Below are 10,407 nucleotides of genomic sequence, written 5' to 3' on the forward strand. Positions count from 1 at the left end.
ACTATTAATATAAGATGTTCCCTTGTGAGCGAGGATTTTGGGTTTTTCTCATTCACACCAGGCAAATACCGGGATGGTATTTAACATAAAGTTCCCAGGCCATTTCTTTCCTTCCCCATTTCCCCGGGTAGTGTAATCACCGAGGAACGTCATTCCTCACGGGCTAAAATGGCCATAGATGCGGAAAGCCCGGAAAAATCAAATTCCAAAATTCCTAAATTAAGTTGACTCTACGAATGAACCAACTTTCAAGCGAAGAAGAAATCAACAAATATAGCACGAAAGGAAACAAAGAATTCTTTATTATAAAAAGCAAGACGTCTCCGTCTGTCAATCATATGCAGAGAATTTGGAGACCGTCTAAGGCTTAGGCTATGGCTATACCAGGATGCGTTTTCGATGCGTTACCCCCGCAGAGAACGTCATCTAGGTGGCTACTCTGTAATTTTACTTTCACCAGAGTTATAAATCATACTGCGAGCAAGTAAGGATTTCCAGGTCTCTTTTTATTATTATTATTTCCCGCGCCGGAAGGGTAGAATCAGAATGACTTGCTTCAGTTGGTTTCTTGTGGGAAGACATGAAGGTCTTGCAAAAAATAACCTTGCCTGGCAACACGTCTTTCCTTTTTTTCCTTCCTTTAGACATATTTTACTGATTATGAAACAGCAGGTGGTCAATTGTTTTGAAACGCACCAAATACGCTCGAGCCAAAGGGTTTTTGCGAGTTTTTATAGTGTTTAGAGCACATTGTGATTAGCCGACCACATTTAACTATATCGTCAGCGTATTCCAAGCGTACGCATGATTCATAAAAAAGGGTTGTGAACGCATCGATAAGCCGTAAGAGGCCCATTAAGGCGAAATTAACATAACGCAAATTTTACAGTAATTATGTGATACCTTCAAATAGATAAAAGATAATCAAAATGTGGAACAACATCGCCCTAGACAATATTATTTTACACAAGCTACCGTTATCATGACTCACTTATCTGCTTTCGATTTCCAGCCATTTAGAAAATCGGTATTTACTTTCGCGTTTCTAAATAGCTGGAAACAGAAATTGCGGTCTGTACCTCATGCAAAATAATATTTTCTAGGGCGATGTTGTTCCACATTTTGATAATTTTTTATCTATTTGAAGATATCTCATAATCACTGTCACTGGCGTCTCTGGCATGTAAACTTTGGGGGGACATCAAAGACAGTGATTTAAATAGTAGTACCTAGCCCAACCTGTTTATTTATCTTCGATTCCATTTGTTACCTTTTTGCTTACCTTCACGGACTCTCTTGAGACATATTAAGAACTCTGTTATAATCGTTTCATAGTCTGAATATTATATTCCAAATAAATATAATTATTATTATTTATATGTTATTCTGTCGTTAATAAATAAATTAAATTAGATAGGATATTGAACATTTTATACTTCAAAATATTGGGGGGACGCGTCCCCCTTGTCCCCCCCGCCAGAGACGCCCATGATCACTGTAAAATCAACGGTATTTTAAATTCGCAGTGCAAAGGCCTCTTAAGGAGAGGATCTTTGAAAAGGAAGGCCACAAAATATCTCAGGAAATGAGATCTTCCTTCCTGTTTTAGGGCTAATACATGTGTATTTGGTGCATAAGACCTGGGTTCGACTACTGATAGGAGAGCACAGAAAGTAGTACAAAGGTTCAGATCACACTTTAAACTGTAAGTTTGCTTCTATATAGCGTAGCTCACAAAAATCAATCAATCAATCATCAGCTGGGAAAATCTTTTCTTCACTGGTAACAAAATGAATAAGTTACAGTTTTGGAATATACAATGGAAATGCCACATATCTCCGGGAGTCTCCCTCCCTCCTCCCGACCTCAGGAAACAGGAAGAACAGCTTGCACGTCCACTATCTACCAACAGATTTACTTCATTTATTTACTTCAATCATGTTTCTGTTACTGTTATTTTAGAGTAAACAAGTGATTATTTTAGAAAAGCTTCTCTCTTTTTTACGTCACGAAGTTAAAAAAAAAGTGAACTGCGAGTGACTTGCACGCGAGGTGTGAGACAGACACCCAAACAAACAACAGGAAACGAACAGGATTTTTTAAAGTCTCGGAACTAGTTAGCATGTAACACAGATCATCATCGGGTCAGAGGATTTTTCCATCGTCTCCGGTCGCTTTTCCCTGTCGTCTCTGCTTTCAAACGGTTTTCAACTCCTCCCTTTAATGTCCACAATTAATGGTTCCGCAATGAAACTGGAAGGAGTTTGCTGGAAGAATATTGATTGAATCACCTACAAATTACTCTGCAAACATACCTGGATAATAAATTGCTAGAAGAAGGCTATTCTTTGATTGCTCTTACCAACACGGGATTAAAAAATCATTAATTTAATCCACTGATTACTAGACAATATTATTGCTGAAGTAAATAACTGAGTATGAGTCTTTAATGCAGATTCAAAAATCAACTGTTCTTTGACACTACTCAATAAATTATTTATTATAAAATGCTAATTTCTCAAAATTAAAATAATAAGAGAAACACATATTTTTGATTATGGTACTTCAGTTCTGAAATAATCTTGAAATACTAACGAAACTATTAGTGTTTTCTAGAAGCATTAACGATGCACTGTTGATTCACTAGGTTTCATCGTTAGTGCTTTCTCGGGGAAGGGGGTCTAAAGTTTTTTTGCTTCTAGCATTAAACCTGTTGAAGCAATAATGTTGCGAGTTTATGCTCCAAGAAGCACTAACCAGGGTTGGGTAATTTCGCGTAAAAAAGGTTTTCTACGTGACGTGTAAAATACGCGTAAAAACGCGTAATTTACGTAAAATACGTATAGTACGTAAAAAATTAGAAACAGGTCTACAAATTAAAAGAAAACGTTCTACGCGCTGAGCTTTAAAAAAATTCTTCCTAAAATTGTATGGAATCTAGCTGGATTTTGCAAAACTTAATCCGTAAGCATAAACTGGGAATTTTGTATTGACTTTGTAAAGTAGCATTGTATAATACGGTTTGCATGCGTGACTGTTCAAAACCCATTTCATCATGTTTCATGTTTTAAACCCTCTGTAATCAAGAAAGGTTTTATGCCAGAGAAGCCATGGAAGAAACTATTGTGCAATATAACAACAATGGTAAGCCTTCGTGGTCTCCATTTGTGACGACTTTCTGCAATGTCTGAGAAAAGCATCACGAACAAGTAGAGGAGTTTCTGTTGGAAAACCTCGGCCCTTGAGGAATAACTAGCTACCAGCAATATAGGGGAAAATGTGGAAATTTTGAAGAACTTACGAACAACACCACGCACATTCTGGTATTTCGCTACTCGGCAACATAAGGAGTTGTCGGAATTTGTTATGACGTTACTGAACATCCTAGCATCTTCAGCGCAAATTGAAAGACTTTTCTCAAATTGGTCCTTTGTCCATAACGTCACAAGGAACCGGCTCAGCTTCGAACGTTCGAAGAAACTACTTCAAATATACTACACCATCAAATTACAACACCACTCAAGTTATGAATATTAGTGTGATGAAGAGTATTGTGTTCGAATTGTACTAAACTATAATGGAAATGGCATGTAACATTTTTTTTTTTTTTTAGAATTAAAATAATGGCTAAGTTTTAAATGAAATGATATACGCAGTTTTATTGGAACCAAGTGAAATATATTCAGTATTCGAACTAGGAAGAAACACAAATTGTTTCTTCCCTCCCCCCCCAAAAAAAAGTTCAATATTCTGTTGAGTATTTTCTTCAGTTTTGTCTATTTATTATGAGCATGAAAAATGTCTACATTAAAAGTTTAAATGATAGTCAAGTGCTAAGGGAAGTAATATATTTAGTGTTGTTGTTGGACTTGGAAGAAAAGAGCAAAATACATGAGTTCATTCCGAAAAATTTAGTATAATGTTCTGTTGGGTGCTTTTATATTTTTTCAGTTGTGTGTGTTTAAAATGAAAATCTAATAACTTTTACATCGAAAATTCAATATGTCCCAGTGCTAAGTGAAGTGGTATATATATAGTATCGTTGAGACGTGGAAGAAAAACAAATCAGTTTATTCTAAAATTTCATTATTTCAATATTCTGATCAGTATTTTTCGTATCAGTTATGTGTGTGTGTTAGTGTGTAATATGAAGGTGAAATGAGCCCAACAGTCAATCTCTTTTTCTTTTCTAATAGAAGTTTCAAAGTGTACTGAAATGTTTCGAGTTTTATATTAAAAGCTGCAGAAGTATAACAATAAATTGTTATAATCAAAAGGTTACTTGATACTTTCAAATATATCCGAACCAACACATATTTTTAATGTGTGTGCTTATATGTTGGGCGATTGTGCTTGGGTGTACGCTAATAGGTGGAAAGTAGTAGTGGGCCGGCGAGGGGCTATCCAAAATTATCTTTTATTACTATGATTTGCCATGAAATCATTACTTTTAAATATAATGTTTAGAAGATAATAATGTTTTAATGCTTAAATAAGAAAACTAAGCTTACAATATAAACGACTATTCAAAATGATCTTAGTTTTAATGAAAGAAATATAGTTTTCTACGTTTGCCTAAAAAACTGGTTTTCTACATGATGTATATTACTAGTAAATTACGCGTAATTTATGTAAAATACGTAACAAGTAAATTACCTTGCCAACCCTGGCACTAACGATTGCACTAGAAGAGATGGCTACTGCTTTTGAATCTAGCGGGAATTTGACGCAATGAAAAATTCTCCATGTATTTCTTATGGGAGTTTCGTGACATGCAATTGGCCAGTTCTGCACTAACAGTGAGGCACTAACGAAACACTAACGATGCACTAACGAATGGCATTATTTTTAGTTAGTGCTTGAAGTGGGTGGCCAGCGTGAACTTGACCCCCAAAGTTTTTTTTTTACTTGTAGCACCTACACTAATGAAGCACTAACGTTAGGAGTTGATGCACTAAGAAATACTAATGATGCACTAGCGATTGCACTAGAAGAGATCATTAGTGTTTTTGAATTTGGCTCAAATTTGACGCAATGAAAAATTCCCCATGTATTTGTTATGGGAGTTTGGTGACATGTAATTGGCTATATCTACACTAATAGTGATGCATTAACAAAATTGTTAGTGTTTTGTAGAAGCACTAACGATGAACTACCGAAAAGCACTAATTTTTCATTAGTGCTTGAAGTGGTGGACAGTGTGTGTTTATTCCTACCATTATTTTGGCTCTAGAATCTACACTAATGAAGCTCTAATGCTAGGGATTGGTGCACTAAGAAGTACTAACAATGCACTAACGAATGGCACTAATTTTTCTTTACTGCTTGAAATGGGGGAGCGTGAACTTGGCCTCCCAAAGATTTTTTACTTGTAGCACTCACACTAATGAAGCACTAAGTTAGAAGTTAGAAGTTAGTGCAATAAAAATCAATAACGTATGAGAATTAATTTTATCGTTATTGCGTTATGTGGGGGGGGGGGAGTTCACGGATGTGAAATTAATTACCCAGTACACCCATAACATGCTTTTGATTTGATACAAGCGATGGAATATGTAATACTGTTAGTGAGGTATAGGTGATTAGCTATTAAACATGAAATTTGGTTTAACTATATTATCAAAAGATGAAACATATAGGGTGACCTAAAAATCAGCTTCCCCTAAGATAAACTACGTATGTAATTCTAGGAATCAGAATTAAAGTGTTGTTTTATGAATTCCTCTGGGCAAACTGTGTTAAGCATTAGCGTCATCTATGTAGAGACTGCTGAATTGGAGCATCTGATATAGCAGCAGGAACTAACGGAAGTAAGTATTGCTGTGTACATACACACTACATATCCGACCGTTGTCTTGTGTATGACAACGGGCGTAACTTTACTACAGTAGGGAGAATCTGCATGCTATAATTTTCGTGGAAATTTAATAAAAGCACTGAAGATATTCACAGAGAATTGAGCGCTAGGTTTAATGAAAGCCCGTTGCCTAAACAATAAGTTCAATCTAAAATTTGAAACCACAAGCATGTTATGTTGTTGATGCCTCACGAGCTATCAAAAACTTACGAAGAGAATCATATCTTGGGAACAGGATAAGGTGATCCCAGACTGAAAACAACTCTATGTTCTACAACTTCCCGTCCATTATCTGGCAACAACATGATGTACTACCGCACCACACGGCTCCTGTTCTCAACTTTTGAATGTATATCTCCCGTAATCGATCGGGGACTTACGCACGCCGACTGGCCTTTTCGCTCACGAGATTTTGCGCTTTGTAATTTTCCCTTATGGGATGTAATTAAGGATGTCTTCTAAACTGTGAAAAAAAAAGGAATAATTTACTACAATACATTGAAAATGCTTATGATGAACTTGTTTGTTAATAAAAGTTTTTTTATCAAAGATATGTGAGTCTGTGTGTTGTCTTTGTTTACAATGGTATATTGCAAATAATTCGAGACTTACGGAGAATTACCATAATTTATGGTTCTTTTACCTTTATTAACCCATAAACAAATTTTATTATATAATATTTTTCTCTCCCTCGAAAAACTGACTTTTGGGCCACTCTGTATATCAATCGATAGGTAAAGACGGGCTAAACACAATGAGATGTTTATGGGAATTCTTCTGCATACAATTCGAAAACAGGCAAAACTAATTTTATGGCACTAGAAGATGTTGTTTATTCCCATCTGAAATAGCTTAGCTTTTCTTTAAGCTAGTTATTATCCTGGAATAAAATATTTATTTATTCAAACGCACTGTATCACTCTAAAAATTACAGTGAAGCAGTAGATTGTGTTTACTGATGTTTACCCTTTGTTAAGGATGATACACATATTCCTAATACTACTTGTAAACAAATGAAAGCAGCAACTGGAGGCAGGTAAGTTCCCTGAATATAATCTTTACAAAATTAAATGTTTTTCATTTGATCGTGAAAATCATTTCATACTTTTCTTTCATTTTTTTCCCGTTGTGTTGCCCAGTATTTTGGATATCATAGCCTTTAGGTTATTACAAAATTCATTCTTATTTTAATCTGCTTCCCATTCCTTAATTGATAATAAAACATTATGAACACATATCCTGTCTCTTATGCTATCTTAGAGAGAAGCGGTAGCCCACAGAAATGAAGTAGAAGCCAAGTTATTCATGTTCAAGTTTTCCTTTGACCAGTTCTGAAAAGCAGCTTCCTCCACATGCTTCCTGGAAATTCAGAATATTTATCACACTTCTTTTGAAATGTCTTACTTCTAGCCTCTTCCGTCTTTTTCTAAAATAAAAGACGCCTTTCCGTTCTCTTTCATCTTTCCTTCCTTGTTTCTACTCGCTATTGACCACCAATAATTGATAAATGCATTCTTACAAATTTTGACGTTTATAAAGGTAACCAAGAAAATTCTGTCGCTTTCTGTGAAGGTTTGTGTTCAATTGGCCTTCATACCGTGAGTTGAATGCGAATGGACATAAGGCGAAGGTCAGTTGCTGGTGTGGGTATATACAACATAATACCTGGTTCTGGCAGTTCAGTTATATCTTGAACTTGAGTAAGAAAAAGTTATCATTGGACCTCCACAGAGCGTCATAAGGACATGTATGCTGGATGTCGTGACTACGCGAACAGTGCAGCGTTGGTTTAACAGTATTGGTTTAATATATAGTTATATATATATATATATATATATATATATATATATATATATATATAATATATATATATATATATATATATATATGCATTTGTTGCGTCATATTAGTTATATATATATGCATATTAGTTTTAATAATAATAATAATAATAATAACGCAATTGTAAAGGAAGTTTTTATTTCGACACCCTGAACTCGTCTAACTTAAGCAAATCTTCTGAATTGCTCCAATTAAGCAAACATCAGAGATCACTGTAAGATAGTTACATGCTATATTTAGTATTGTTTTTCACCCTCTCCCGTCAACATTTTTTTCCTCAAATGTTTTTCTATTTCAATGAAACCAAGACCTCAAAGGAAAAATCTTTATTTTTACCCTTCCTTTCTTTCATTCAGCTTGTCTACAAACTGTTTAGTGACATGTTTTGTTCTGAAATAGAATACTTGGAAGGCAATTGCTGTTTCTTCGGAGAAAACAATTGCAAACATCAAAGCACCAAAGTAAATTGTCGGAACCCTTTAGGGGCGCTCGGCCACTCTAGACCCACCCCTTCCCTACGCCACTGCCTCTATCAACTTGAGAAGTACTACAAATTGAGTCGATGGGTCCCACATGATTTGACTCCGGGTCAGAAGACAATATGAGCAGACACCTGTGTTTCTTTGCTGTCTCGTCTGAGGAAGGAGCCATTTCCCGATAGGTGTTGACATGTGATAACAAGTGGGTCCTTACGAAGCTCCACGGCGCCGTCGTCATTGGTTAGCATCCCATGAACCGGTTCAAAACAGCCGAAACCAGCATTGCGCTAGAAGGTCCTCCTGTGTGTTTGGTGGACTGCTAGCGGCATCGTGCATTGGGAACTGCTATCAGCTGCTCAGAGCATCAATGCTACTATGTACTGTCAGCAGTTGAGCCGTGTTTAAGAAAAAGTCAAAACTCTGGAGCCAGCACTTCTGAATCGCAAAAGGGTCCTCCTGTTACAGGGCAACCCTAAGCCCCACGTGGCTAGAATGACCTGGGACAGCATTCTACGTCTTCGATGGGAAACACTATTGCATCCGGCATACTCCCGGACATTGCACCGTCTGATTATCACCTGATCCATTTCGCCAGTTCAAATCCTTAGCAGAGAGGCAAAATGCTCTTGATACCTTCTTTGCTTCACGGCCCACCAAGTTCTACCGCGATGGAATCCATGACCTTGCAGAACGTTGGAAGGAGGTCGTCGGTGTTGATGGGGACTACTTTTGATCTTCCAGGTACGTATTGAATGACAGATCAATGTTTGAAGATTGTGGGTGAAAGAGCGACAGAACTTTCTTGATTGCCTTTATAATTAGGGTTGGCAGATTTTATAAACGAAAAACCGGGACACCAATCTCAGGCTATACATAAGGGCCGAGTTTTTTTAGTCAACATTTACTTGGTCAGAATCCATTAACTACCTGTCTTTTCCTTTCCAGGGTACTACTCATAATTTTCCAGTTGATTCTATACACAGTTAACACAAATGAAGCCTCACAAGAGAAGTGAAAAGGTAACACAAGAAAAGATGCCTGGCGTCCCTTATTCCAAATTCCTATTTGTTGTGTTTAACAGGTTCTAAATATTGCGCCAATTACGACGCACCCTCCCATGATTTACGAGACACTTTTTTCTTTGTTGCATCATCACATTACCCTAAAAGAAATACAAATTTAGTATTTAGCAAGAAAAAATACTATATTAATGTAACACTTATACATACTTCATGGTCATTTCTTCCTCTGAAATAACTATTCCACTGAATATATCCCCTGAAAAAAACACTTGCACTTGGGCATGATGGAAACACTTTATACACCAGACACCAGCTGTGAAACAAGAACGTTGACTTCACTCTACACCGACAAATAAATTCAAATAATTTCACTTCGCTTCCAGAGATATGTATAGTAAATCCACTGGACTGGATAAAACGCTTTATTGTAAAATTGTGCCTCAGAAGACGGTAGGCAGAATGAAATAATTTAAATGCGGTTTACATGCAGCTACTGAGCCGATTAAAGTATAAAATAAGTAGTAGTTAAAGCTCACCACCGGCAAAAAGACATTCTTTCCTATTGAAAGTGATATTAAAGAAATTATTGCCTTATTATATGCTCCTTTTAAATATTTTTTAAAATCCTTTTTTCCCCTCTGGAAGCTAAACAACCCATGGGACGAAAGCATGAATGTGATTTTCAAACTCCTTGTTTTTTGTTTAATAAAGTTAATTGGCTACACAAACCTTCCAAAAGACGTTCCGTTTCTAGGTGAGATATCTATATTAGTTCTTGGAGGTTGATTTTTTTTTTCAATCTGAAGAACGAAAACCGGGACAAACAGGTATCCCGAAAGCCACCCGGTATAATTTATCAATTTAATACATGAATAACTTCCACAGATAATATAACGTGTTTTATTAACGTACTCTTTTCCTTCTGCAATGTATTATAGCCAATTGAAATATCTACCGATAACTCTATAGGGCAAATGTGAGTGAATTCGAGAGAAATGGATTAAAAACTCTAGTATGTTTACAGCATTGATTGGCATAGAGACTAATTTATAAGTATATTGGTGCTATCACTTACACCTGTGATTTCCAACCTTTTCTAACTGACGATATACTTTACACAATTCTTTGATTTTATATTCGCAATAAGTATATCACAGAATTGAAACCTAAGTCTCTAAGTGAGTTTATGACGTCCGTCAACTCTCCC

Source organism: Thermobia domestica, chromosome 13 (assembly GCF_964235325.1).
Source record: "Thermobia domestica chromosome 13, izTheDome1.hap1.1, whole genome shotgun sequence".
NCBI lineage: Eukaryota > Metazoa > Arthropoda > Insecta > Zygentoma > Lepismatidae > Thermobia > Thermobia domestica.